We start from the raw sequence: 18402 nt of genomic DNA, 5'->3' as shown, positions 1-18402 counted from the left end.
ACATTGTCCTGTTGGAAAGGGGCCATGTTTGCTTCTCACTTGCAGAAAGTCCACTGCAAATTTGGCAGAAACGAGAGGGCCCAAGGGGAAATCACGGTAATTCACACACAGCTCCCAACTCCTGGCAGCATGCCTCCATTGAAACCACGCCGCAAAGACCCCTCCTGCCAGACATATCAGATCCCAGGAATCTGAAAAAGCAATTCGTAAGCTTAGATCTTCTAAATAGATTCAAAATCAAGATATATTTGGGTTTGAAAGGACCCAGGAGATGGCAAAGGTAGCCAGGGTCTTCCACACCGAGAACTGTTGTGGAAATGCCTGAGCATTCTCAGCTACATTTCCAAGTAATTTAATCTTCATCGTCTTTCTCCTATAATGACTGGATTGCAAAAGCCAGTTAATGTTTATGGGTCCACATGTTTTTGCCTTCCCACCTGCTCTAGTAAAGTAACAAAACTGTTATGACCTGTAATTAATTCCAGAGGTTTCATTTATTATCTCTGATTAAATTAATGCCTGCGTAATAATGAAGATATAAGAAGATATACTACACTATCAGGAGCAAGTGCAATTAAGCTACAGGCAACACTGCAAAAACACATTAGAGGTCTTGACTCACGGTTTTATGCAATAATATTTCACAGCTTTTTCCATGTCAACAACATTATAATGTGCATTTTTATATTTCAACTGGCTGAACGCAATCAAGCACTAGGTCTTTTGATAAACTATTTAGGACAGCAACGTCCAAAATGTTTGTGCTGCTGATTCCACTTCTTGTTTTACTTCCAGCATTGCTCCCTGACTGACTTCCAGTTGCAAAACCCACTTCTGCAATTTAGGACTGCCAAACCCCTTCTGGGAACCACACAATCACTGTGACACTGGAAGGGCTATCACATTTCAAGGTGTTCGACAAACCTTTCCTAAGAAGGCAGCCACTCTCAGGACATGTAATTAAAACAATTCATACATGAGGTTTAAAGCAGTAATTCCCCAACTTTTTTCTTATCTTACTCAACTTCCAGTTCTCCAAAACACTGGAGGAAAAAACCAGTCCCTCAGCTCTTATACTCACATACAGCAAATCCCTGCAGAGCACTCGGGTGACAGAGGAGAAACCCAGGCAGGGGCTTCATGGCCACTGTTTCTGCAAAGGACAGCAGAGGAGCGTGACCATGACTTGCCCTGCCAATCACTTGACACCCCCCCGCCAGTGCTTAAGAGTGCTTCTGCACCCTGCCAGAGTTGAATCACGCCTGCTTTCCCCTCTGCCTTCAGTAGGCGCAGAAGACCTCTCTTCATCAGTGCTTCCAAAGCCCATTGGTAATGACCCGGGTAAGCCAAGAGGAGGTGCTTTTGGTGACTGCTGGTATGATGAAAAGAAGAACGTAATTCTCTTATCATCGTCACACGCAAGACCCCCATCCTCCAGGGGCCTGGCCCCTCATCTCGGAGGCATTTTCATTCTCAAAGAGTAGCTGTGGACAGACCCCATCCTCTCAGGGCTTTTATATATCAACCAGTTTGACATTGAAATAAGACACTAAAATTATTCTGGTCCAACAGGAGAGGAATGACCATCCCTATATAAGAAACTGCATTCCAAGAATATAATTTATTTTTGGCTGGCATAGTTACTATAGTGTAGCGTGAATGAAAAAGATGGCCTCCTAAAATGCACTGGCACTCTTTAAGGAGAATGAAGCAAGCAGACAGCGGTTTTCATACCTTTTGGAATGTAATGAATTAAACTTTGTGATACGGGATCTTGAACAACAGAGCAAATTAATTAGCGGTGCCAAGAACAAAGGTGGCAGAATCAGAAGGTGCAAAGGCTCCGTAACCTGTGACAAGGCGAAAAGCCCAGAGCAGAGAGGACAAAACCTCCTAAATGGAGGTTCTGACCTGCCCAGTTTCTAATGGCGATTTTCTGTAGAGCAGTGGTGTTTCAGCAGCGAAAGCAAACGACCTCGATAGGAACAAGGTATCGCTGCACTAACACGCCACTGAACGCGTAGCTGCTGGCATTCGGTCGTGCTAGGCAGTCTCAAAGGAAGCCTGAAGTGGAGCAGCCAGTGTTAGCAGCGACTTCCTTCAGGGCTGTTTCCTGATCCAAAATCCCCATACTAATTCATCTTCCAAGATCAAAAAGTCTTCACGAGTCCAGCAACAGTTAGGTGATTTGGGGAAAAAACAAAACAAAACAAAACCCAATCCACCTCCGAAAGTATGCCAGCATGCTTTATAGTGCCCCATCTTGTTCCCCTATGAAGACAGGCAGTGGTATTTCTACCATAGATGTCTTTTGCTGGATCAGGGTAGAATCCACCTTAGCTAAAATTATGGCCTAGAAAGCTGGCAGAATTTCCACTTTGATTTGCCACACTTGGAGCCAGAGTTTCTTGTTGTTTTAAAGATTTCCTTTAGGTGCGTACCCTGATTTTCCTTTGAACAACCATCCTCCGGAATATCGTCTCTGTGTAGACAGCAAAACCTTTTTGAAATCGTGAAACAACCGTGCCTTTTTCTCAGGCAGAGATGATTCAAGGCACACAAGAGCTGCGGAACAGAAAATATATGAAAGTATATTGGGTGGTTTTCTCTTTAAAGTTATTATGGTCTCCATCCTGCCTATATGCAGCAGGGTCTGATGCTGTACTCCTGTTCCATGGGATTTCTCATGACCCTGTGCACACAGGGACCCTACAGCCAGCTTGAAGTCGCATAAAACTCTGCTGCTTTCCATTTTTGCGAATCCTGCCTGCTGTTTGGCAGCTGTGGAGCAGTCAGCATCTCCCACCACAGAGCTGGAGGCCGCGTTACCACTCGAGCAGCATCAGGGTGAGCGTGCCGGTGTGGTGGTGTGGCAGGAGGCGCAGGGAGGCACCGCCGTTTCTGCTCACCTCCTGAGGATTTTCAACCACCCTTGGGGAGCTGCAGCTGCAAGAATGGCAAAACTGTGTCACAGCCCAACGCTGATTGCCACAGAAGTGTCAGCGCTTTGAGACAAGCTTTAAAATGTGTGCGTGAGTGCCTCTGAAGTACCCTTTAAGATAATTTTTTCTGGCAATTTTTTACTTATTTTTGTGCGCTGGGAATCCCCAAAGGAGCATTTCTGTTGTGATTCTTACATCTTCCCCCTGATCCCACACTCACAGTTATGCTGAGACTGTCTCGGCACATGGCTGAGATTGCTGGGTAGGAACCGTGCTGCACATGCCGAGGACTGGGTTTGAACCTGCTCTCTTTGATCAGTACTGCCTTTCTGCTTCTACCTGACTGCTGCGTCCTGTGTGAAAGCTCTGTGATTTCCTCCTGTTTTGGCTGCTGGCTAATTTAAATGTGACACCCACCGTTTCAACAGAATTTGGAGGCTTTTTCACCACCCATTTTTGCAGGTAGGCAAGCAAGACATTAGTCTTTGAAACAAACATGGCCACAGAACAATTAAAATTGGGAGTGCATCATTCCAAAGAAAATAACTACAACTCTCTCTTTCTTTTTTTGTGATACTGATATAAATATATTTTTTTTCTTTTCTGGCCTATCAATTCACATAGTTTCTAATGAAGTCCTGAGTTGTTTCTCCCTCACTTCCGTGAAGCTGGTGACTATATACACGTCCATGTTTTCTATTCCTTTCAGGAATAAAATATTCATCACACACTTACAGAAATGCACCCAAACCATCTGCCTAGTCTTTACGGGAGATGTAGAAAGATTTGAAAACATGCTCTGCTTGCCTTCTCATTTGCACAGATGAATGGGTTTACTTGTAAGTCTTTTCTTTTAATCTTTGTTTTACTTTGTCCTTTTTGTAAGTGTTTCAAGTCCGCAAAGTCTTTGCTTCCATTCTTGTCATGGTGCAATAGTAACAAATTAAAATGTTTTTACATATCTATTTCTCTCATAAGCCAGTGTCTCCTTATATACTTTGGGAAAACCCAACAAATCATCGGAACCTGAATTTTCAGAAGCTATTGCTGCTTTTGAGCGCACAGGTTTAGACCTAGCTTTGCAGAAGTAATCGGCATATAGCTGACAATGATGGCAACTGTGAAATCAATCCATTTGGAGTTCTGGTGCTGAGTGTCAAGGAGAGCTCTTAAAAGTAGTTTCTGCTTTTGAAAACTTTGGACTTAAGCCAGAGCTTTCATCTCCTTATCTATGAAAATGGAATATGGCTTAAATACCTCTCCAACAGCTCATGAAGGTTCCTTAATGTTTATAAAACGCTTGGGATTGAAAAGCACCAGTATTACTGATTATTTATTAATTCTTCTTGTCTTGCACCTTCACATTCCTTTCACATGTTAAATATGAGGATTTTACAGGCGGCGGAACCAGCAAAACCTGTAACAGCCTCCATTCTCCCATCTGCTTTCCCTCACTGCAACAGTCTCCCTGTAACCCCCTTCCCAGATCCCCACCTTGCCTTTATATCTTCAGTCCCCGCTTCCTGCAATTCCTCCTGCCTTCCCTCCTTCCAGTGTGGTCCAGGACGCCCTCCCAAGGCCTCCGTGCTGAGGCTGGCTGGTCCAACACATCTGCAGAGTGGCCAAGAAGTGAGAGCATGACGACTGGTGAGACTTGAGAGACCAAAGAGCAAAAATGAGGGCAGACTCCACAGCGGAGCCCTTCTTCACCAAGCTTCACGCTGATGGAGCTTGTAAAGCTCCACCCCTTCCAGGCCTCTGCCCATCTCTCTCCTTTGGCTGAAATTAGCCACAGGTTTAAGAGTTACTGGGAACAGGGAGGTTGGTACAAGACTGTGTAAACACAGAGTTGATTTCTTCCTTTGTTGATCACGTAGATGTTTGAAACGCTCTGAATGTTCAGATCGTAAATAAACCACACTGAGCAAACTCACTTTTTCCTGTTGAAACCATTTATCTAAGTACAGTATTGACATTTCTCTGCTGCCTTTTACAAGGTTGTACTCACAGCGGTGGTTGTATGTGAGTTGATCCATTCGTGGTACAGATTAAGTCTTCTGAAGGACACAGTGGTTTGCCTCAGAAGTGCTTATGTTCTCCAGGAACAAGACTCAGGGCCTTAATAAAAAAGCATTTCCAGAAGCATTTTCATGCTATCAAACTACCCTGTAGTAGCTCTCAGCAAGTTTACCCTGCCCCAGCATGGCCTATGGAAGCTGCAGTAACTCCTGGCCAGAGGAAGGATGTTGTAAACTGAGGAGCTTGCTGGGGCATGCCGTCTTCTAAAGGCAAGGAACATATCTGCAAAAATACAGGAACATGTACATCCCTACAGGCACCTTGTATACCTTCATGGAGAAAGCAGTGAGCTAACAGGGGAACCGAAATTAAGCTAGTCGTGTTAGCGTTTTGCCCTTTTTTGTCTGAGAAGCAGCCCTAGGACTCGGGAGACCCGACTCTCACTTCTGCCACACGTTCACAGCACTGGCAAGTTATATCTCTGCCCACTTCTCGCTGTAGGCTTTACCCTGGCTTTTATATACGTGGGTGTGGGTACCCAGGCAAACCAAACATGCCTGAAAGCACACATTTGATTCACACGTGCAAGTCCATGCGAGGAGTTTTGGCTGGGTGGCTAGGACTTCAAAGCATCACTGGTATAAACTACCTAAGGAACTGTTTCACCGCGCGCTGCGGAAAGACGTGTTTGTCTTTCCTCAACTCCTGCTCACAGACGTTCCTAGTCCATTATTAAACTACCCAAAATAAAATACTTCTGATTCAGCATTTTCTCCTTTGTGTCCTCTCCAGCTGCTCCCCAGGCATGGATCCTGCAGCAGTGAATGAGCTGTTCCTGTTTTGGACTGTGATGTTATTTCAGAAGGATGCGCACAGAAGGCTCTGGCCATGAAGGGCATTTCAGCAGTGTTTTTTTTAACCCTTACTTGACAGTGACAGTTCCTGGCAAAGAAACGGTGCTGCTGGCGTAGCAGAAGGGAGACAGCTGTTGTTTGCCTCGTCCCTCGCCAGTTGAGGTCTCTGGTGCCACAGGGTTGTGAAACTGCATCAAGATCTAGAGTAGGGGTGATGAGCAGCAGCTACGGAGTTATTGCGTCGGGAAAGCCGCCTTCATGGAGCCCCGTGGAGAGCCCGCTCTGACCCAGAGGTTCTAGAATAAACCAGGGAGGGGGGCCAGTGCACGAGTGGGTCATTGCTGCTAACCGGGGGATGGCTGTGCCAGGCTTAGGTAGCCATTTTCGTGTTGATGAGACAACTTCTAATGCTGTGATAGTAAGATGTTTGTGCTGTGGTTGCTGATGCCAAACCACAGGCTCCGGTGGCTAATACATGTGAAATAGTAGCTGGCTGAGGGAGGGTGCACTTTTCCAACTACACTGACAGCGTGTGTCTGTCCTTGGTGTGATCTCTGCAAGAAATGCAGGAATGATTGGCAGTCAGGGACATAGATCTGCAGATGGTGGCTGATCACAGGAAAACATTTATGGACACAGGCACAGGATGCATAGTGCATGAAACAAGGTTCCCAAGGAAAGCTAGGGCTTCCCCTTTGGAGAAGGGACTCAGTTTATTTCCAGTAATATACTTACAAATAGAATGTTTCTGCCCATAATTACATTATTTGACCCTCCTCACCATCTTGTGTCCTGGCATGTGAAGTTACATGCTGAGGTCAGATCACCTGATGGGAAAAGATGTTTAATTACATATTAAACACTTGCAGAATGGTTTCAGTTGCTGAAGGCAAAATGGCTCAGCCTTCAAACTTGTTTGGATGCCAGCGTGCTCCATGCCATTTGTGTTAATACAGCACTCTGCACCTTCACAGCTTCTGTGAGGGTGTCAGTTAAGGACGCCAATTTTCTGTGATAGGCAGGGACAGCAAGAGAAATCAGGGATGCCAAAGGGTCTCATATCTCTGTACTGCAAGTGGCAAACTTCTGCGCTTGTGTGCATCACAGTTTGTGTATGTGAGAGGAAGACTTTCATGCTGCAGGTGCTTCTTGACTCTTCTTCCTCTACCATGCACTCCAAGGCCAACCACATTTTAAAAAAAATGATTTGGATCTGTATCCAAAATCACTAAGCACGTGTAGAACAGGGAACCTTTATTCCCCCACAACAGATTCCTGCCTTGTCATCTTATCAAAGGAGAAAACTGTATTCTTTTTTTGTTAACGGGGGAGAGGAGAAGACAATTTTCTTGTTTACATTGTTCATCACAACAGGGCCACTGATTTTTTGGTATCTCTTTTATCTCATCTCTACCCATTAGCCTGTTTTGAATCCCTTGCAAGACAGTAGTTTCCAGACACTGAGATACTTGATTTATGCTTGAAAGAATCTGTGAAACAAGTAGCTTGGGTTTCATGAGGAAAGGTAGGGCAATTGAAGAAAGGCATGTCACCAACACTGGTTTAAATACATTTTTAGGGTACTGACTTGTTGGAATTCCCTAACAGAAGAAGCTGCTTCCCAGAGCTGTGACAAAAGACCTTTTCTCTTTGCTAAAAAAATCTTTAAACATTATCTGCTGACCAGCATTATTAGTGAATAGGGAGGAAGTAAAGGAAGCTTAGTCTCTCTAAGTGATCTTATCAATTTCTCCATTAAAAAAGATTCTCAAACATCACAGTAAGGATGTTAGGAAGGCATTAGCAGATGTAAGACTAAGTTGGAGAAGCTGCCTGAAAACCAAAACTGCTTTTCCTGCCCTTCTCCCATAATGTGGCATCATGCTACATATCTCCAAGGTGTTTACACGTTCCATTGACACTCAGACTTGAAAAACAGATAACTGGGAACACTGCTGTGATCCTGACATGTAAGATAATATATATGTCATGATGGAAATATGAACCCATGTTCACTAGGCTTATAATCATCAGGACTATTTTCCAGACATCACTGCAAACACAGGTAGAGTAAATAAATAATTATGCTACATACTTCCTTCCATCACAGAAACCACACACACGCTGCTCAGGACCATATCTTACAGTGGAACAGGCAGGTGGTCAGGCAGCCAGGGGACAGGCTGGGCTTCTGCCTTGGTCCGAGTATACTTGGTACATTTGGTAGGTAAAAGTCTCCCAACAGTGACACTGGAAAAAATCTGAGACTGCCCACAACTTAATATATGGGCAAATCTGCACTCTTCATTTGAGGCAGCACATGCACTTGCATGGGGTTATCAACTGACTGGTTAGATGTGAACCTGTCCCCAGTGTACATTATTCTGCATGACAGGAATTACCTGGGAAACACTTGTCAGGTAATGGCAAAGACAGCGATGACCACTTCTCTAGCACTGGCTTTGAATTTCTTTACCACCATCTTCCTTGAATCACCACAGAGAAGCTCCCCAGAACATGACCTTAACATTCAGTCCCTTTGGGATATAAAGAAAAACCCCAAGCGTGCTCTGACCCCTACCTCCCACATGTCCAACAACCTCCTGTCCTTCCCCTGTCCCCACCGCTCTCTCCCCACCCCTGCAATACTGCCAAGCACTCAGGAGAGCCCCTCCAGAACTACCTCTGAACTGCCACCCCAGCCCTTCTTGTTCTTCCACCTTCAGGAGACAACACGCATCATGGCAGCATCACAGCCACGTACAAGGTGACTCCCAGCGCGTTGCTGCCTACCCGCTGAATTCGACCAGCACTTACTTCTCCAGTGAGGGACCGTGAGCTCTCTCCTCTGGCCCAGCCACTGTTTTTCATAAAACTTGGGTGCATTTAACGCTTTTGAAAGGATTTTGCCTCCCTTTCTGATCTGGGTGGAAAGATTAATGGTCAGAAGTTGATGGGGGAAGGGAAGGGGGGAAGGGGGCTGATTTGATAGACAGACAGATAGACAATGCGATTGCATCAGTCTCATTTCCTTAGGAAACTGGGCTAAAAATAAAAGGCTTTATTTGCCCCTGGGAATAAAGCAGAATGTCTCTCACATCTTTACAAAACATTTGTTTCTATGTGTACTTATAAATAGTCAGGATGGGAGAGGAAGTTTGCGCTGGATTTTGAGCAGAGAATTAAAAGGAAGAGCAGGAGGTGCGTGAATTTCAAAACCTGGGATCCTTTCAGACATACGACAGCACAGCAACGAATGCAGGGTCTTGTACACCAAGGCCACGTTCCCCCTGGGTATGCATTCTTGGCCTGCAAACCAACTGCCCCTTGGGCAATTTTTCGCACCACCACAGAATGAGTGCAATTTTTCTGCACCGATGATGGATTACGTTCTTTAGATCAAATCCTTTGTGCACTTTGAAGTCAGCAGACTCTCACAGGTGTAAGTGAGCAACACAGAAATTGCTATATTTGGTCGGATTTATGGTCTAGAGATTCCTGTCTGACAGTGACCAAGACTAGCTACTTCAGAGGAAATATTCCCCAAAAAGGTCTCGTCCATCATTGATAGATTGTGTAGGCTGAAGAAGCACTTACGCGCCTTCTAAATTTCTTTTCCTGTATTAACTCCAGATATTTTTGTTATCTTTGAAAATGTCGTGTGCCTCCTCACAACCTTTGTCTCGGCGATAGTCTGTGGCAGCAAGTTGTTTTTATGCGTGCTATATATAAAACGCTTGTTGTTTACACGATTTGAATTTACTACCTTTCAGTTTCATTGAACTGGCAGCATTGTAGACTTGGGCTTTTACAGTCATACTTAAGAGATAGGGAACAAAGTAGTTCCACATCCTCTAGAAAATTCTGATTGTTGTGAGACACAAATGCCAACATAATGTCAAAACAGAGAATGGTTTGTACAGCAGGAGCCGAGGGGGACTTCCCTCATAGCGGGTTGGCAGAACAGAATCAGTTGTGTCGTCCATCTCCTTTGCTTTTGCGCTACCTTTTAGCTTTTGCTTCAACGGCCTATGCAGTGAAGCCCCTTCTTCCTGAGACATGCCAGAATTTCCACTACAGGGATACTTTGCAGTCCCAGCCAATGCTGTACTAAAGACTGACACTAGAGGCAGTCCTTGTCCTGAATAATTTAGGTGTAAAGTATGAAAGACCAGCACAGTCTGAGAAAAAGGGAAGCAATACACTGTTGGAAGATAAGAAAAGGAACATATATCTTGCCTGCAGGTATAAGTGGGGCTCTTACCAGGGCTTCGCCTCAACTCAGCTTCAGACTTGATCTCCCGTCCCCAGGGGATTCAGCACAACTTTAGGGATGGGATTGATCTGTCCTAACTTAGAAGTCAAAAATGAAACATCTGAGATGATCATTCTACAATCCTCCTACGGTCAGCCAAGAGAATTAGGTTCTTCCAGGAGAACATTCATGTGTCCTATCTTAAATGAAATGGTAACAGCCATTTCTTCTGTCTACAATCATATGCATCTGAGATTTCTTCTCAGACTGGTTTGAAACCCATGCTCCACTCCACTGCTTTCAACAGAGTTACTTGTTATTGCCACCATCTATTCACAATAGGTTATTTTTCCCATTTCCAAATTTGTTAACCAAATGAAGATGGTCTTCTTGATCATCTCTGTCACTAGTTAGAAGTCAGTGCCTCTGGTATGGGAAGAAATAGAACTTTGCTTACATTTTAATCACAGAACACGCGTCTATGCCTTAGTACCTAAGTCTTAGGTACCTTATTTGTTAAATAGTTTTGAATTTCTTACATAACCTCTGAGAATCATGTATCTTAATTTCAGCCTAACTTACACACTGGGAACTACCACTAATTCAAAAAGCATCTTAGACATCAAAATCGTGTACGTATTCTCAGAAATATTCTCATGATCTTGAAAGCAAAGCACAGATTGGAAAAAAATCTTAACAAAATGGTAATCAAAGCAGCTGATTATTTTTTTTTAAGCTGAAAAGCAAAACCCCTGTCTAATTATACTCAACTGCAATAAAGCCTGAGTCATGACTTGTCAGATGATCCTCTTGGTTGATGTGGTTACAAACCAACAGCTGCACGTTGGGAAAGCAAGTGAAACGATGACCTTACAAAAGCGTAAGTCTTCCTTGTTTCCCTGGTCCCTTGCTTTTCTGTCTCCCTCTGTATTACCTTATGTTCAATCAACCCATAGGGCAGAAACTGTATTTCCTAATATCCTGATAGTGTCGTGCACATTTATGTTGCCATACAGATAATTGATGTGTAAAGAATATAAGTGATGCTGGGAAAAGCCAGAAGAGTAGGGTTAATACTTGATGTAAACTTGACTCATATTCATTTGTTATAAATGCTCCCTGAAAACACACGTCACACCACTGGAAGAAAAAGAAAAAGGTCTTTACTTATAACACAAGGAAAATATACAGCTGGTGCAGCCTGGCAACGCTGATGCTGGTTTTATGTCCAAGTAGCCACACACACAGGCTGGTCAGGGCACTGTACGGCTTCACATCTTGCTCATTGACTTCTCAGAAACCTCTCCTGAAAACAAAACTCTCCATAGGATGTAACTACTGGGTTATTCATCAAAAGGGAACTCCTATCTTATCTTACATTGATGGGTATGTTTGCTGATTCTTTTTTTGTTCCTTAGACCCCCTCATTTAGTCTGAGTCAGGGTGTCCCATAACCCAGCTACCTCCGATCTAGAGGTCATCTGCGGGCAGTTTACTTTGCTATGGAGCTAACGCATTGCATTCTCTGACAGCACCGACTGGATGTGGATCATCGATATCTTCATCGCAACCAGAGCAATTAAGCAAAGCTGTGTCTGGATATAGTGTTTTTGTGTTTTTCCCTTTATTTCCTTGATTATGGCTTGCTTGTTTCAAGACACTGAAAATGATATACTTCCAATGCAGCTGATTGCAACAAACAGATTGCAGGCGAGGCAGGGAGATTTTCAGTAGATAGAGATTGTGGATTTTTTTTTTAGTAGAGAGATACTGTGTTGCATTTGCCTTGTCTTTGAATCACATTAAATATACACACTGTTAAAAGGCTATTGAAATGTTCAAATGTCAGTGTTTCAAATGAAAATCAATAGCATGCTATTAGGCTCATTATATTGCTGTTATGCATCATTAAAATGTATTTAAAAGCTTTCAGCATAAAACAGGAGATGGGATGAATAACAACACTTTGAGGACATGCCGCATACTTAGGAGGCAATAAAGAGTCAGGCACAAGAGAAACTTTGTAGGAGCTGGAAAGCAAAGAGCTCACTGGGTGTTTGAAACGTATGGGAACACGAGAAAATGAATGACGCAGAACCCTGAGGCTACAAATCCGTGGAGCTGCACCACTGCTGGAGGAGAGCAAAATCATCAAATATTTTTAAAGATAATTTTATAAATCGGTCTTTGCGGGTTGAGGTTCTCTCTTCGCCTGGTCTATATATACCACTATACCACAATGCTCAGTAATGCCCCTAAAAATATTACTGATATTTTGCCTTCTTGCACAAAAGGATTGTGTCAGGTCCTAAAAGCACTTTTAAAAATTAGCTTTTCCAAGTATCTTTCTAGTCAAATGTCATGTGGAAAAGTGTCACATCATCAGATACTCTAACTTACTTCTTCCCTATCTGAAATAGATTTCTAATGAGAAACTTTTGGTTTAATATTCAAATATGTGTGCGTGTATGTTTACATACAAATAAGTTCCTACATACACATTTATATATATATGAGAGAAAGAGAGCTTCCATATTAAATTTATGAAATTTTCTTTCTACAGGGAAAGAATGGGAAGAAGTGACTCTTTCAATGGCTGGGAGTTTAGGTGGACAAGAGGAACAACAGATTTCCAGTCCCTACACACATGCATTTTTGCGCCTTTATACCCGACTGCCATTAAGCACGTTGCTTGCCTTCTTCCCGGAGCAGGACTAGAAGACAGACCACTATCCTGCATCGCACCAAGCACACTCTCACTACAACCATCAGACCCTGCTTTCATAGGATCACAGAATGGTTCGGGTTGGAAGGGACCTTAAAGATCATTTAGTTCCAACCCCCTGCCGTGGGCAGGGACACCTCCCACTAGACCAGGCTGCTCAAAGCCCCATCCAGCCTGGCCTTGAACACTTCCAGGGATGGGGCAGCCACAACTTCCCTGGGCAACCTGTTCCAGTGTCTCACCACCCCCGTAGTGAAAAATTTCTTCCTAATATCTACTCTAAATCTACCCTCTTCCAGCTTGAAACTGTTACCCCTTGTCCTATCACTACACTCCCTGACAAAGAGTCCCTCCCCATCTTTCCTGTAAGCCCCCTTTAAGTACTGGAAGGCTGCTATAAGGTGTCTCCAGAGCCTTCTCTTCTCCAGGCTTTTGCTGACTTTCCCATGCACTGAACCTTTAGTCCCTGTACACAAAGCAAAGTAACTTCAGCCAGAGGAGATAAACGCTCTCCTCTGCTCCTAATAGCCATAGCCTGGGCTGGAGTTTAAAACTATATGGGCAGAGGAACAGAGAAAACCTGAATCTCCCCCTTCCTGGACAAGAGCTCAGTAATAAGCTCTGAATTATTGAATGCTCTTTCAGAATGTGGATTTCAAATTTGTAGCTTAAGCATAAAGTCCTTCCTCCTGCAATTTTATGTGCATAGGTAAAGATTCAACTGAAATTGATTTTGGATAAAGCATAAATCAAGTCATCGAGCCAGGGAACGGAAATAGCCCCATTTGAGTCAGATGTGCAATTGCATAGCTCAAATTATAAATGCTGAGTGCCCAAATTAAAGTTTGCAGTGAAGAGTTCCCCAGCAATGCATATACTGAATGCTTTCACACAAAACATGTGCTCAGCTATTTTAGATTTACAGATGGGTTTAAAAAAAAAATTCCTGTCTGATTAAACAGTAAGAAAAAGGGACAAATGAAAATATTACTTTGCTTCAAATAATTTTTTTGAGGAAAAAAGTGTTTCTGAGGTGTCAGGGCAGGGAAATGTTTCCTAGTCAGAAGAAGGCTTTATGCAAAGATATATATGCAAATAGCCATACTGTATGCTGCTTTTACATGACAATATGACCCTGCTGGATTATCACCATTGATTTTAATTGGGGACAAAGCACCGTCTCATCTGAAAGTGTCTAACACTCAAGAAACCAAGCGAGTGGACCAGTTAACTTACATGTGTGAGCACCCACCATTTGAAAACTGCCTTAAAATGCAGAGCTATCACTAAAATTCAGAGCAGTTAAAGAATTCAGCAACAAACATGTTAATTTCTAAGCCACCCAGTGTTCAGCACTTACAAAGCCATTTATGCTATGATATTTTTGGTGTTTCTTAAGGGCTCTTCAAGCTGTATCCAAGAATCCCTTGGCATCTTGAGGTCTGACTAACAAGTGAAGATGCTTTCTCATACAGTTACTCAGGGAGGCTTTTAGGCATTGTTAGCCTGCCAATATTGCTGATTGCTCCAGGAATAACAAAACCTATTTCTGCATTGGTGGTCCCATCTCGTGTTTTGAATTGAAGAGATGAACTAGGACGAAAACCATGCAATGGTCGCTAGAAAGATACTCGTGAAGAGATGCACACAAAACACACCTACTCCTTCCTCTTTCTGGCATCTTGCAACTTAAAACACACTATAGATGGGATGGGTCACTTAAATTATTATGGAAAGGAATTTGTGCAGAAGAGAAAAGTCTCATGAGAATAAACAGAACAATCTGGCAGTGCTTTAATTTCCCCTTTGACTTTAAGGTGTGATTTAATTCCTTCCCACTGTGTCCTTCCTAGATGAAATGTGGGATAAAAGATATGCTGGTGGGAGTTGTTTCCTAAGTATTCAGCTCTTTACTAGAAGAAACTCAAATACTTGCTGCAGAGCAAGTCAATTTAATACATTTTCTTTGACACTTTTTCTTTCTCCTTCCAAATGCTGTCTTTTTCTATTGCTCCTTCATTGGTACTGTTTTTTTCTAGTACCCACAATGCAGTTTGCGTTCCTTGGCTGTCATCTAAAATACAATAGCAAACCGTAACATAATCAATTTTAACAAGGAAAGAAGGAAAAGCAACTTCTACAGTCAAATTACACGGCTTTTCCCTGAGCTCAGGAAATCAAATCAAGTCAAACGGAATGTGCTCTTTTGGTTGTGGATCTAATTTTCCAGTAACAATTGCAATTTATCAAAGGCTGGTGTTCATTTAAATACTAAACCAATTGCATACTAACAGTAAAATCATATGTAAAGCTTTATTTGTATTTGCAGAGGGTTACCTGCCAAGCTAGATTGTCCGTGTCACTTTTAGTTTGGAATCTGTGGATTTATGAGCCAACAGGACAGAGTTAGACAAGGAGACTGAGTGTCAGTAATTTAAGTAAAGCCCCAATCCCTTTATCCTTCTTTCGGAACTCAAAGCATGATTTTTACTGAGGTTCCTACTCAAACCCAAACATAAAGGACGACGGGTGTATTTTATGCTTTTATTGACCATTTAATAGCTATTCTATAAGCCATCTAGAAGGAATGGAATATGCTCAGCCTGCTCCCAGAGGAGCTATTCTGCAAAGGCAGAAAACTGAACCCTTCCCTTTACACCGCGAGACTGTGCTGCAGTGATGTATCTCCTGCGGAATCCAACCCCCCCAGACCCACTGAAGTAGCTGGGGCCCCAACCTTCCGCTTTGAGTGTAACGTGATCCATTTCAGAAATCAAATCTGGCTGAGAACTCATTTATTTGAGTCTGCACTAGTATCACATACTCTTGCTTCTTCATTACACAAGTTTTGAGCACAAGAATATTCAGCGCACATGCCCACAAAATACAGCACCGTGTGCAGTTACAGGAACCCTCTTTTGCAGCACGTTTGCTATACGTCCTGCCCCATGAGTATTTTATCCCCATCTTTTTCTTAGATTAAGATTTTTGCTATCCTGAAACAGCAATCTGTTCTAAAACCATTGTGACTTCAAAATTCCCTTTGTCAACTGATGCTTGTGCCCACCCCACTTCCCATAAAGCATTCCATCTTCTAAACTGTTAGCTTTCCTGCTCTGACCAGAAACCTTTTATTTGGCTGGAATAAATTCAGATGGCTGCATTAGCCACATATGAGTCACACGATTTTTTTGCTATCTCAGTCATTGGGGAAACTTTTTATTGCTCTGAAGTCCATTTCTGCAATTCTACATCCATTATTCCAGTAAGTACGCTACCCAAGAGTGGCTTACATTTCTGAAATTTATACAAAAAGAAGAGACAGCTTTCTTTTTCTAAACAGGTTTCTTTTTTTTTTTTTCCCCAAAAAATTCTTTTCTCCAGTATCTTTAGCAGAGTTTGTTATCAGGAGCAGGCTGTACAGAAAAGGCCACCTGGATAGAAGCACCACAGGTGTATTTGGCTGTGGATTAGCATCCAGCAAACCGTCCCTCAATTTATGGCACAATTTTAGGCATGATCATTTCTAACCTTAAACTTAATCCCAAAAATGAATAAATACAACTTTTGCCATCACAACAGAAATTAAAAATCTGCTGGTGAGTCTGAGGTCAACAGATAAGCACAATGTACAAAAGCATTGAGGGAAGAGGCTATAGAAAAGAAGCAAAATTAATTATTTGTATTTCTACACGGGATCTTGGAGACATTCCCAGCAAAGAACCTTTACTAAAGGGGTATAAGTCAAGATAACTGTCTCACAGTGAAGTGTTAGTAAGAGATGGGAAATGAAATGCACAAAATGAGTCACTACCATCACCAGTATCAGATGGGATTCACCCAAGAGGTTTGTATCAGCTGAAGGATGAAGATGCTAACCGATGAACTGCGATGTGCAATCTGCTCATAGCAGTCTCAGTGTCAAAGAAATAAGGGTGGTAAGTCTGATACCAATCTTTAAGAAGTCTGTGGAGATAATCCAACAAACTATAAACCACCAAGTCCAATTTCTGTACTAAGCAAATTGCATGAAACTACAGCAATGACCAAAACTTGTGTGCACGAAGGTGAGGCTGAGGAGTAACCTCCCTGTGTGTGCGTAAAGGGACGGATGAGGCACTCTTCCCAGGTACATGCCGAGTTTCCTGGTGAGAAAAAATCATTCAGGACTGTAAAAACAAAAACTGGCAGGAAGGTGCTGCAGGAGATTTTCATAATACTGCATGACTGAATTTAAATGGCAGTGACATCAAATATTTGATAAATGCAAAGTAAAATACTGCAATGAAGGTGGGATGGAAAGGCAAGGAATCCTTCCCTTTTGTAGTGGTGGCTGCTACCTATCTATTCCTGCTGAGAAAGTCATTGAGGACAGTTCTTTTATAGTGTAAGGTTCACAGCTCTAAGGAGCAAACATGAAAAAGGAAAAGAGAAATAAACAGGATTCATACTATAGAGGTGTATAAATCTACGGGACACTCACAGCTTGGACACTGCATGCAAGTTTGGTGCCCCCTTCTCAAAAAGGATACAGCAGAAGTAGAAAAGACAGAGAGGGTCAACAAGGATGGCAGAACGAGGATGCCACAGAAGGGGACATGACCTTAGAAAGGAACAACCAAGGTAAGACACAGTAAGAGATGCACAGAATGATGAGCAATGAACAGAGTGGAGAAGGAAGTACTGGTGTGCACAGCACGGTTCTTAAACTGAACTAAACTGAAACATTGCCACAGAGTCATGCATGCCAAAAATAGAAACAAGTTCACAGAGCACTTAAGAGGAGCTCAAGGAAAAAAATTTCCTTGGGGCTGGGAATCACAGTGATGAGGATTCAACCTTTGACTCAGGAAGCACCTAAACAGCAGACTGCCAGAAGCCAAGTGTATGCAGGTGAAAGCATCGCCCTGGGCTTTCTCTGACAGACACTTCTCCTAGCAGTCAGATGGACAAGATGCTGAGCTAGATGACATCATCCTATGTTTTTGTGTAGTGTTATGGACATTCATAGCCACAGTTACTCACGCGAGTTTCTTTCATTTAGACCAGCAACTCCCATCAGGAAAACTTAGTTTCACTGCAATAAGCTACCGCTCTCCCAAATCTTTTACACCCTTGTATCAAACTCTATCTCTTGGTCTCTGAGAGACCCAAAACCAGCCACTTGGGCCTCTTCCACTCTGCAGACCACTGACATGGTTTCAACTTCCCAATCTAATGCAATGGGTCTTCAACCCCACAGAATCAAAACTCATTTTGACAGGAACAGAGAACTAGTTTCTCTCCAGGTCAGCAAGACAAAGTTGGCCTGTTCTGTATATCCTCAGCTCCTCTGTAAGCTGAAATGTCTTCTCATAGACGGAGCATTCGAGTCAGCTGCCAAAGTTCATCTTTCTACCTATTTATACGGAAATCCATTTGAGTTATGAGGAACCTTCTTCTCCCACAGAGTCCTCCTCTCTCAACAACTGAGCTTTCACATTATTTGACTGACGATATTCAACCTCTTCTCTCTATGCATCGCAAGTGTGGGTGGAAAGCTCTTGTTCATGTCCACGCTCTCCCAAATGCTCCAGCTAGCACTGCTGCACACCTACACAGATTACT

The sequence above is a fragment of the Chroicocephalus ridibundus genome, chromosome 1 (genome assembly GCF_963924245.1).
Source record: "Chroicocephalus ridibundus chromosome 1, bChrRid1.1, whole genome shotgun sequence".
NCBI classification, from domain to species: domain Eukaryota; kingdom Metazoa; phylum Chordata; class Aves; order Charadriiformes; family Laridae; genus Chroicocephalus; species Chroicocephalus ridibundus.
Note: the sequence above shows the minus strand (reverse complement) of the source record.